The 12,487-nt window shown below is 39.4% G+C and overlaps 1 protein-coding gene across 4 annotated transcripts in view; it reads left to right on the top strand.

Annotated features, from left to right (window-relative positions):
* IL1RL1 (interleukin 1 receptor like 1) overlaps positions 1–12,487 on the top strand; it is a 108,202-nt gene that overhangs the window by 70,434 nt on the left and 25,281 nt on the right. The gene's annotated exons all lie outside the window — the stretch shown is intronic.

Raw genomic sequence — 12,487 nt, 5'->3', positions numbered from 1 at the left:
TAAAAGAGTGATGGACATCTAAGAAAGAAGTCCCTCTGCAAATCTGGGTTCAGCCTTTTGCTCTCACAAAGCCTGCTGATGCAGAATGGATATGCATGGTGATACTGGCTGTTAAAACACTGCAACATTTCCTTTCTGATGAGTCAATCACCCCTACCCCAGGCGCTCCCGCACCTGGGCTGCCCTTCCTCTGGACTCCTCACAATCCAGACACCACAGGATCAGCATCTCCCTCACAGAGGCTGAGGTCCTTGTACGTGGTCAGTGCCTTTGCTGTGTTCTTCTGGCAAATATTTCAGGCATCACATCTGCTCTCAATAAACCACAAACAAGGCTGATCGCTCATGATCTCAGATGGGAAAACTGAAATAAATTCAAAGGGGAAATTTCTACGTTTCTTTTTTTTTTTTTTTTTTTGTATAGATAGAGTGGGAGGGAGAGAGAGGAACAGAGAGAGAGAGAAACATCGATGTGAAAGGGACACATCGAGTGGCTGCCACCCGCACGACCAACCAGGGCCGGGGACAAACTGCAACCGAGGTACATGCCCTTAGCGGGAACCGAACCCGGGTCTCTCCGGACCGCAGGCGGACACTCTAACCGCTGAGCCAAACCGGCCAGGGCTCTACGTTTCTTTTTTAAGGACAGACTGTAGAACTTGTTTTGGACAACTTTTCTTAGTAAATGATTCTAATCATTTACCAAAAATATTGAGAGTTTTTCTACAAATTATTCATTTTGGAAAGTTTGATGATAAAACATTGGTAAGAGCCCTGGCCGGTTTGGCTCAGCGGTTAGAGCGTCGGCCTGCGGTCTGGAGAGACCCGGGTTCGGTTCCCGCTAAGGGCACGTACCTCGGTTGCAGTTTGTCCCCGGCCCTGGTCGGTTTTGCGGGTGGCAGCCACTCGATGTGTCCCTTTCACATCGATGTTTCTCTCTCTCTCTCTGTTCCTCTCTCTCTCTCCCACTCTACCTGAACAAAAAAATGGAAAAATGTCCTCCGGTGAGGATAAAAAAAAAAAAAAAAAAATTGGTAAGACCTTGAGTGGAGATTTCTCCTGGTATCTCATAAGTGAATCTGGTTCTCTTGACTTCAGTATTGTGCTCTTCCTATTACATTATGGGGAGGAATATGACTATTTTACTTTATATTGAGAAATATGCTTTTGCATCCTTTGTCGAATATTAATTGTGCATAATGTCTTGAGTTTATTTCCAGGTTCTCTGTTCTGTTCCATTGACCTATATGCCTGTTTTTATTATAGTAACAAGCTGTTTTGATTATAATGGCTTTGTAGTATAACCTGATATCTGGTATTGTAATCTCTCCCACTTTGTTCTTTGTTTTTTTGTTTTATCCAACATTGCTGAAGCTATTCAGGGTCTTTTTTGATTCCATATAAACTTTTAGAGTATTTGTTCTATATGTGTGAAATATGCCATTGGTACTTTAATAGGGATTGCACTGAATCTGTAGATAGCTTTGGGTAGTAGGAACATTTTAATTATGTTGATTCTTCCAATCCTTGAACATGGTATATTTTTCCAATTTTTTATATCATCCTCTATTTCTTTTTTCAATATCCTGTAGTTTTCTGCAAACAGGTCTTTTACCTCCTTAGTTACATTTATTCCTAGGCATCCTAATTTTTTTGTTGCAATGGTAAATGGGATTTTTTTTTTTTTTTTTAGTTTTCCTTTCTGAGTGTTCATAATTGGTGTATTAGAATGCTATCGATTTCTAAATGTTAATTTTGTATCCTGCTACTTTGCCAAATTCATTTGTTAAATCTAGTAGATTTTTGATGGAGTCTCTAGTGTTTTCTATGTACACTAGCATATCATTTACAAATAATGACAGTTTCACTTTCTCCTTTCCAATTTGGATCCCTTTTATTTTTTTTCTTCTTGTCTAATCACTGTGGCTAAGAATTCCAGTACTACGTTGAATAAGAGTGGCAATAGTGGGCATCCTTGTTTTGTTCCTGTTCTTAAGGGAAATGCTTTTAATTTTAGCCCATTGAGTATGATGTTGGCTGTAGGTTTTTTCAAATATGGCCTTATTATATTGAAGTATGATCCTTCTATTTCCACTTTGTTGAGCATTTTTATCAGAAGTGGGACCTAGATTTTTTCAAATGCTTTTTCAGCATTAATATGATCATATGATTTTTATCTTTCATTTTGTTTATGTGGTGTATCACATTTATTGACTTGTGAATATTGTATCAGCCTTGCATCCCTGGGATGAATCTCACTTGATCATGTTGAATAATTAAAAAATATATTGCTGGATTCAATTTGCTATTTTTTTTATTTTTTTTTTTTAGGATTTTGGAATCCATGTTCATCAAGGAAATTGGCCTGTACTTTTCTTTTTTTGTAGTGTTTTAATCTGGTTTTAGAATTAAGATTTTGCTGGCCTTATAAAAAGAGCTTGGAAGACTTCCTTTTTCTTACATTTTTAAAAATAAAGAACAGATGTTAGTTCTTCTTTGAATGTTTGGTAAAACTCCCCTGTAAAGCCACCCAGACATGGCTTCTGTTTGCTGGATTTTATTGATTACAGTTTCAATTTCCTTAATTGATATTGGTCTGTTCAAATTTTCTGACTTTTCCCAGATCAGTTTTAATATTATATAGTGGATTTCTTTGTCTCTTGTTATGGTCTACATTTTGAAGTCTATGTTATCAGATATGAGTATTGCTACCCCAGCTTTCTTTTTTTTCTTTCCATTGGCTTGGAAAATTTTTTCCTTCCCTTCACTTTCAACCTGTGTGAGTCTTTTGTTGTGAGGTGCGTCTCTTGTAGATTATATATATATATATATATATATATATATATATATATATAATCATGCTTTTTGATCCATTTAGCTGCTCTGTGTCTTTTCATTGGAGCATTCAATCCATTTACATTTAAGGTTATTATTGAATTATACATATTTATTGCCATTTTTATTTATTATGCCTATGTTTCTCTCTGTTTCTTTTGTTTATTACAGTTATCCCTTTAGCATTTCTTGCAATGCTGGTTTGGCGCTAATATATTCCCTTAGCCTTTTCTTGTCTGGGAAGCTCTTTATTTCACCTCTATTTTGAATGATAACCTTGTTGGATAGAACAGTCTTGGATTCAGATCCTTGTTTTCCATTACTGTGAATACTTCACGCTATTCACTTCAGCCTGTAGTGTTTCTGTTGAGAAATCAGCTGAGGACCGTATGGGGGTTCCTTTGTAGGTAACCTGTTGCTTTTACCTTGCTTCCTTTAGGATTCTCTCTTTGTCTTTAATTTTTTGGCATTTTAATTATGATGTGTCTTGATGTGAACCTCTTTGGGTTCTTCTTACTTGGGACTCTGTGCTTCCTGAACTTGTGTGCCTTTTTCTTTCACCAAGTTAGGGAAGTTTTCAATTAGTATTTCTTCAAATAGATTCTCTAACCCTTGTTCACTTTCTTCTTCTTCTGGTACTCCTATGATGTGGATGTTTTTACATTTCATATTGCCTCACAGCTCTCTTAAACTGTCCTCCTGTTCTTTTCTTTTGTTTGTTTGGTTTAAATATGTTTTTATTAATTTTTTTAGGGGGGGAGAAAGATAGAAACATTGATGTGAGGGAGAAACATTGATTGGCTGCCTCCTGCATGCTTCCTACCGGGGATTAAGCCTACAACCTGGGCATGTGCCCTGACTGGGAATCGAATCAGGATCTCACGTTTATGGGACAATGTTCAATTCACTAAGCCATACTGGCATAGTTGTCATCCTGTTTTTTCTTTTAGGTTGATTGAGTAATTTTTCCTGCCCTGTCTCTAATTCGCTAATCAGATCCTCAGCGTCTTCTAATCTGATGGTTATTCCATCCAATGTGTTCTTTATTTCTGCTATGTCATTATTCATTTCTGATTGGTCGTTTTTCATTGTTTCTATATCTTTTCTCATGCTGTTGAGCTTCCTCATAATCATTACTCTGAAATCTTTATCTGATAAATTGTTTATCTCCATTCATTTAGTCCTTCTGTAGAATTCTTTTTTCTTTCATTTGGGATTTATTTCTTTGTTTTACCACCATGGCTGTCTCAGCAGAATTTGGAGCCTGCCAAAATCTCACTGTGTGTATCCATGTTCCACAAATTGTGGCTCCCTCTGCTGGGTTTGGATTGTATGAAAGGCACCAAGCTGAACATTAGTGTCTGGTCTTACTCTCCTGGGTAGAGTCAGAGGTCAGGTAAAGATTCTAGTATTCCAGAGCCTCTACCTGCAGGCTGACTACTAGTCTCAGTTACTTAATGAGCCTCATGTTGTAGCCCTCAGCTGAATGAAAACTCCTACAGGTAGGCAGGGTAAGAGGATTTCCAGCAGGTGAGACAGTTGCTTTCCCCTGGGGTAAAACTGCTTTGAAGGGAAAACTCTGCCTGAGAAAATGATTTCTGCAGCATAGGTTAATGGAAACCAAACACATCTTATGTTCAAAGATTATTCACTGTAGCTTTCTTTACAAAACCTTGGTGAAATATGAGAATAAGAAACATATCCATGGACATTCTCAATTTCTGACAGGTTTTTCTCTGAAATATGAAACAATTTTGGACTTATAACCTCACTGGTGATTTGTGGAGAAATGTGCTCTTGAGGTAGTGTATCTTCATTTTGATACAGATATTTTTGGACTTGCTCTCTCTGAGCTCTCTCTGGGGCAGCAGTTTGAAAGAACCAGGCACATACTCTGTGGACATGTGCTTTTAATTCTCTTGGGTTAATCCTAGAAGTGGAACTGTAAGTCACAGCATAGATGTTCTTTAACTATTTGTTTTGTTTATCAATTTTTGGAGATATAAATGTACATATAATAAAATGAACTAACTTTAAGTGTAAAATTCAATATGGTTTGACAAATGTATAGCCTATGAAATCATCTTCTCAATTAAAGACAAGTATCACATGATCTCACTTATATGTGGAGTCTAATTAACAAAATAAACTGACAAAATAGATCAAGAGACATGGAAGCAGGGAACAGACTGACAAACCACAGAGGGAAGAAACAGACTGACAAATCCCAGAGGGAAGAGGGACAGGCAGAAAGAGATTAACTAAAGAACTGTTATGTCTATATGCATAACTAATGGTCACCCACAATAATGTGGTGAAAGCATGGGGGGAGTAGAGAGTCAAAAGGGGAAAATTGGGGACATCGTAATACTGTCAACAATAAAGATAAATTTAAAAAAAGAAAAAAATGTTATCCCATAAATTTATCTTATGCTGCTCTATAGTTAATTGACCTTCCTAATTATCTATCCTAAGTGATCACTCAGAGCTTTGCATTTTAGAACATTATATATAAATTGGACCATATAGTGTGCCCTCTTTTACACCTGTCTTTCTCCACTCAGCATAATGTTTCTGAAATTCATCATATTGCATGAATCAGTAGTTCCTTCTTTTGTATTGCTGATTAGAATTTCAAAGTAGGAATAGAAATTACCCATGTATGTGCTAATGGTCAATCTTCAATGAACATTTGTGTACAAGTCTTTCTGTGGACATATGCTTTCATTTCTTTCGTGTAAATCCTTGGGAGAAGAATTCCTGGGTGACATGGTATTTACCAGAAAATGCCAACTATTTTCCAAAGTTATTTATCGTTTTACACTCCCATCTGCAATGTACGGGAGTTCTAGTTCTATCACATCTTCATCACAATGGTATTGTTAGTCTTTATAATTTTAGCCATAAAGTAGAATCTCATTGTAGTTTATTTATATTTCTCTAATGACTAATAAATTTGAGCATTTTTTTTTTTTTTATGTGTTTGCTGGGTACTGATATATTTCTTTTTGTGAAATCTCAGTTCAGGTCTTTTTTTTTCATGTTTTATTTTGACCATTTTGTCATCTTTATATTAATGTGTAAGGGTTATTTATAAATTACACATACATATCTTTCATCAGATGTATAAATAGTAAGTATGTTGTCTGAGTCTGTGGCTTGGCCTATACAAATTTTAAGTATGTTATTTGAGGAACGGAAGTTCTTTTTTTTTTTTAATGATTTTTTTTTTTTAGAGAGAGAGGAAGGGACAAGGAGAGAGAGATAGAAACATTGATGAGAAACAACATTGAATGACCATCTCCTGCATGTCCCCCACTGGGGATTAGGCCCACAACATGGGCATGTGCCCTGACAAGGAATTGAACCAGTGACCTCTTGGTACATGGGTTGACGCTTAACCACTGAGCCACACCAGCCAGGCAGAGGAACAGAAGTTCTTAATTTTGATGAAGTCCATGTTATTTCTTTTTCTTTCATGATTAGTGGTTTTTGTATCCAGTTTAAGAAATATTTGTCTTACTTCAAGTTATGAAAGATTTTCCACTATGCAATTTTCTGTATGTGTAATCCATTTTGATTTTATTTTTGTGTATATGAGATAATGATATTGTTTTTATGTAGATAGCCAGTTTTTCCATCATTATTTAATGAAAACTCTCTGTTTTCCTCATAGACTTATATTGGTACTATTATGAAAAATCAATTTAGTGCCTATATTTGAGTCTATTTGTAGACTCTTTTCTGATCCTTTGATTTATATATTGATCTTTATGCCAATACAACCCTGGTTTTATTAGTATAACTTTATATTAGGACTTAAAGTCATGTTGTGTAAGTTCTCCAATTTTGTTCTGTTTTTCTTCTTAAACAATATTTTGGCTATTTTAGGTAACTTGATTTTCCATGTAACTTTTATAATTCTCACAGAAATTAAAGATGATCCTTCTAATTCTGGGAAAACAAAGATCACACTGACCAAGACAAAGGAAGATGTGCAGGAACTAAATACAGGACGACAAACACCAGAGCAATAAATGCTGTGGAATTTGCATGGGAGAGGTCATCTGGGTCATAAAAGACTAGTCTCAAAGGGGTCTTAGGTATCATCTCATCATTTCACATAAGCAAATACTTAGGACTGCTGGCTGGTCTTCACGTGTCCAGCCCTCCGCTTCCCTGTCCTGTCTGTGCTCAGCTCACAGAGCTCCTTCTGCCCCGCTTGATGCTCACTCTCTTCTTGGCCCCGGGAGTTTCCATGGTCCCTTCCAAGGGTGACTTAGGCCTCATTTTACCACAAGCTAGAACAGAACAGACAGAGTTTTAAGGAAGAGTTGTAAAAGCATGGTAGAAACACATTGTATCTGTTCAGATCCATACGTTTTTTTCAGACCCAAAACTATCACTTAATTGGTTGTACTGGTTCACTCAACAAACCTTTTTGAGTACCTACTTTGTGTAGGCACTGTTTCAGGCATGTGAGTTACATCACTGGACAAAACTGACCCAAATGTCTTTCCTTCTGGAGCTCATATTCAGTGGGAAGAAACAGGACTTAAACAATAAACAAATGACATGGGTAGAATGGTGCAGGCCATGGCCGCTCAAGGAGAAGCCAGAGCAGAGCAAGGAGACGGGTTTGGGAGGGGGCACTGGATTCAAAATGGATTGAATAGATACTCAGACAAATACCTGGACGCTAATGTCTATAGTAATACTATTCACAATAGTTAAAGGTAAAAGAAACCTAAATGTCTATTAATAGATGAATGGGCAAACGAACGGTCGTATATACATACAGAAAAATATTATTAAACCATTGAAAGGAATGAAGTACACTATGTTAAATGAAGGAAATCTAATACAAAATGTACTAACTGTGTGATTCCATTTATATTGGATTTTCAAGATTGTTAAATCCATTGAGCTACAAAGGAGATTGGTGGTTGCTATGGTAGGGGAAGGAAGAAATGGGGAATTGACTACTAACTGATATGGGGTTTTAGTAGGGGCGATGAAAATGTTTTGGAACTAGGTAGAGGTGGTAATTGCACAACATCGTGAGTGTAGTAAATGCCGCTGAATTGTCACTTTAAAATGGTTAATTTTATGTTATGTGATTTTTTTACCTCAATAAAAAAGAAGAATCAAAATCCCCCTCACCAAAAAAAAGAAAAAAGAAAGAAAAGAAAATCGTGTATTCAAGGTAAGGCTCAGTGGGAAGATACAATGGAGCATTGACTGAGGAGGTGAGAGGGGTCGCCTTGTGGCAAACTGGAAAGAGCTGTTCAGACAGTAGAAAGAGCCTGTGCAGAAGAATAGGTCTGGTGCCTTTAAGGATTGGCAAGGGGAACACAGGATTGGGGAGGAGGAGTCAGAGAGGTCCTCAATTTCAAGGCCCCTCCCCTCACAGTGTTGGCATTTCCTCTGGGTGAGGTGGAAAGACATTGGAGGCCTATAGGATTTGACGTGGATTTTAACAGGGTATCTGGACCCCAGTTTTAGCAGGAGTCTGAAGAGAAGCACCAGGAGAAGCAGTGGGATGCTGCTGCAAAATCCAGGAGAGAGAGTGGTGGCTCGGGCAAGGAAGGGGGCAGTGGAGGTGGAGAGAGGAGTTGCAGGGAGGATGATTTTGAAGTGAAACCCATGGAGTTTCCTGATGGATTGCATGTCAGGTATGTGAGGTGGAAGGGTCACTTGTGTGTGGAGAGTTTTGCCTTGAGCAACTGGAAGAACGGAGGTGCCATCACTGAGGTGAGAAGGACTTGAGAGAAGCTGCTTCCCTGAGAGGCGAGGGAGGACAGGAGGCTGCAGGAGAGCAGAGTTTAGTCCTGGAGACCATAAGTCTTTGTCCACTCCGGTTTTCCCAAAGGAGGTAGAGGAAAGGAGCTGAGCACTGAGTAGTCCTAGAGTTAGGAGGGTGACGAAGAAGAAGAGAAAACAGATCCTTAGCCCAAGGGGACACGGGGAAAGGAGCTGGGCCCAGAGCCTCCTCCCGAGGCACAGGCCAGGCCACCTGACACCACACACAGGGTCTGCCCCTATCTCTCATCACAGGCTCCACACACGTTTCATCAGGAGAAAAGAAGCAAAGTGGCATCTAAGATGCTTTCTAGTGAAATGAAGAAAAAAAATGTCCCCTTATAGAACTTGTGTGCATGTGTGCATAACCAATGAATATAGACAACAGTGCAGTGAAGGCCTGGGGGTGGGAGCAGGGAAGAGGGGGTCTATAGGGAAGAAAAGGATGGACATCTGTAATACTTCCAACAATAAAGATAAATTTTAAAAAAATTATTGTGTGAGAACCTGACCCACTTAAGTTCATGTATTTTTTTTTTTTTTTTTTTTACTTTTAAGGTCACATTTTATTTTTTATTAATTTATTTTTTGTAATTTTATTTATTTTTATTTTTTAACTCATCTTTATTGTTGAATATATTACAGATGTCCCCCCATTTTTCCCCATTAACCCCTCCTCCCCAATCTTGCCCCCCTCCTGCCTTCCCCACACTATTGCCAGTGTCCATTGGTTATACATATATGCACAGAAGTTTTTGGTTTATCTCATCCCTCCCACTATCCCTCTTTCCCTTTGAGGTTCATCAGTCTAACAACCAATTTGTACTTCTTAATTCCTTCATTTTTTCACCCATCTCCCCTAGTCCCCACCCATATGGCGAGCAACCAAACGTTCTCTGTATCTATGAGTCTGTTTCTGTTCTGCTTGCTCATTTATTTGTAGATTCAATTGTTGATAGATATGTATTAATTGGCATTTTATTGTTCACATTTTTGTTTTTCTTTCCTTCAAGAAGACCCATCAACATTTCATATAATACTGGTTTGGTGGTGATGAACTCTCTTAGCTTTTTCTTGTCTGGGAAACTCTAGATATGTCCATCGATTCTAAAAGATAGCTTTTCAGGGTAGCATAATCTTGGTTGTAGGTCATTGCTTTTTTATCACTCCTTCCTGGCCTGCAAAGTTTCTTTTGAGAAATAGGCTGACAGTCTTATGGGAGCTCCTTTGTAAGTAACAAACTACTTTTCTCTTGTTGCTTTTAAGATTCTCTTTTGTCTTTAACCTTTGGCATTTTGATGATGATGTGTCTTGGTGTGGACCTTTTTGGGTTCATATCGTATGAGACTCTCTGTGTTTCCTGGATTTGTGTGTTTGTTTCCTTCAACAAGATAGGGAAGTTTTCAGTCATTATTGTTTCAAATAGGTTTTCAATTTTTTGTTCTCTCTCTTCTCCTTCTGGCACGCCTATGATACGAATGTTGGCATGCTTGATGTTGTCCCAGAGGCTCCTTACACTATCTTTATTTTTTTTGGATTCTTTTTTCTTTTTGCTGTTCTGATTGGGTGTTTTTTTTTTTTGCTTCCTTATATTTCAAATCAATGGTTTACTTCTTGGCTTTACCTACTCTACTATTGATTCCCTATAAATTATTCTTTATTTTGATTAGTGCATCCTTCATTTATGACTGATTCTCTTTTATGTTGTTGATGTTCTCACTAAGTTCCTTGGAGTTTTGCTTAAGTTCCTTAAAGGTCTCACTAAGTTCCTTGAATGTCTCACCAAGTTTCTTGAGCAACCTTAAAACCTGGGTTTTGAACTCTGCATCTGATCGATTGCTTATGTCCATTTTGCTGAATTCTTTTCCTGGAGTTTTGTTCTTTTCTTTCATTTGGGACATTTTTCTTTGTCTCTTCACTTCGGCTGCTTCCCTGTGATTGTTTCTATGTATCAGGTAGAGTTGCTGTATCTCCTAGGCTTCATAGGGTGGCCGATTGTTGTAGGTGTCCTGTAGGATCCAGTGGCACAGCCTCCATGAATCACCCCAGCTGGGCCCTTGAGGTGCACCCCTAGTGTGGACTGTACATCTTTCTGTTGTAATTGAGTCTTGATTGCTGTTGGCATGTCAATGGGAGGGATTTACTCAGGCTAATCAGCTGCAAGGACTGACTATGCCCACTGACCACTGGCCTCTGACTACCTTGGAGAATCAGCTGTGTAGGGGCCTACCACACAGAGCAAGACTTACTTCAGCAGTGCTCTGGTACCCACTGAGTCTGCTCATTGTGTGTGTTACTTGTGGAGGTGGTTGGGTTGTAGTGTTTCGATGTCTGAAGTTCTCCACTGGGTGTGCTGGCTCTAGGGCAAGGTCAGCCACTGTCTGTGTTCTATCCAGGGCCAGCCAGCATAAGCTACAGAGTGATCTTCAGATGGCTGCTTCTTGTGCTGGGCTTGGAGATGCCCAGAAAAGCCAAGTTGTGAACCAAGGCTGGCTGCTTCTAGTGCCAGGCATAGGGCCACTTAATGAGAGGTATGAGGCTTACTGAGACCAGATGCTGCTTGTTTGAGAGATTTTAGGAAACTCTGAAGCAGGATCCAAGACAGGCCAATCCTATGGTAAAACCTTTGGAAACAGCTTGGGTGGGCCTGAAAGTTGGGTGGGGCGGAGCCTCAGGGAATCACCAGGGCGGGGCAAACAGTGTGAGCCAGGTTGCTGGAGTCCCAGATATGACACCTGTTTGCCTGCCCTGTGGGGGAAGGGCTCACCAAAGGAACATCAGCCTCTGCCAGCACGTCTGTCCAGTAAAAAGCCCCCTCTCCAGCCATCGCTCCAGTGCCAAGCAGCTCAGTTCTTCCCTGCATGTCTCTAGAGCCCCTCAATCTGCCTCTCCTCTGAGATTAGAGGGAGCAAGTCCGCGTAAGTCTGTGTGCAATTTTGTGTATGGGCCCTTTAAGAGAAGCTGCCCGGCGTTCCTGCAGCCTCAGCTTCCCTCAGCCTCAGTTCCCACTGAATTTATAGGCAGAAGTGATGGGGATTCTCTTGCTGGTACTGGAGCTCTGAACTGGGAGCCTATCGTGAGACAAGGACCCCTCATTCCTCAGGGAAAACCTTCCTTGCAGAGGTGTCCTATTCATTTTTATCCTCCACATATGGGTGTGGGACCAGCCAGTCTTCCTCCACCCCTCCTACCAGTCTCCATGTGGCTTCTTTAATTTCGTAGTTGCAGGACTTCCATTCAGCTTGATGTCAGGTGGTTCTGAAGGATGGTTGTTCTGTAGTTTAGTTGTCATTTGTTTGTTTGTTTTTAGGTTATACAAATTTTAATTAATTAGTTAATTGATTTTTATACAGATGTTTCTCCTTTTCCCCCATTGACACCCTTCTCCCCCTCCCTCCCCTCCCTGTTCCCAGCATTGTTGTCCATGTCCATTGGTCATGCACACATGCATATAGGTTCTGTGGTTTATCTCCCCCTCACCCCCTCCTCTTGGGATTGTCAGACTGTACCCTGCTTCTAAGTCTCTGGGACTACCCTGTTCTTCAGATTGTTATGTTCATTATATTCCACAAATAAGTGAGATCATGTGGTATTTGCTTTTTTCAGCTTGGCTTGTTTCACTTAGGATAATACTCTCCAGGTCCCTCCATGTCGTCTCAAAGGATAAGAGATCTTTCTTTCTTACAGCTGCATAGTACTCCATTGTGTATATGTACCACAGCTTTTTTATCCATTTGTCTACTGACAGACACTTGGGCTGTTTCCAGATCTTAGCTACTGTAAATACTGCTGCTATGAACATGGGGGTACATATATTCTTTCTGATTGGTGTTTCAGGCTTTTTAGGGTAT

This window comes from Molossus molossus, unplaced genomic scaffold (genome assembly GCF_014108415.1).
Source record: "Molossus molossus isolate mMolMol1 unplaced genomic scaffold, mMolMol1.p scaffold_m16_p_15, whole genome shotgun sequence".
Classification (NCBI taxonomy): domain Eukaryota; kingdom Metazoa; phylum Chordata; class Mammalia; order Chiroptera; family Molossidae; genus Molossus; species Molossus molossus.
The sequence above is the reverse complement of the archived record's forward strand: the minus strand, read 5'-3'. Positions and strand labels throughout refer to the sequence as shown.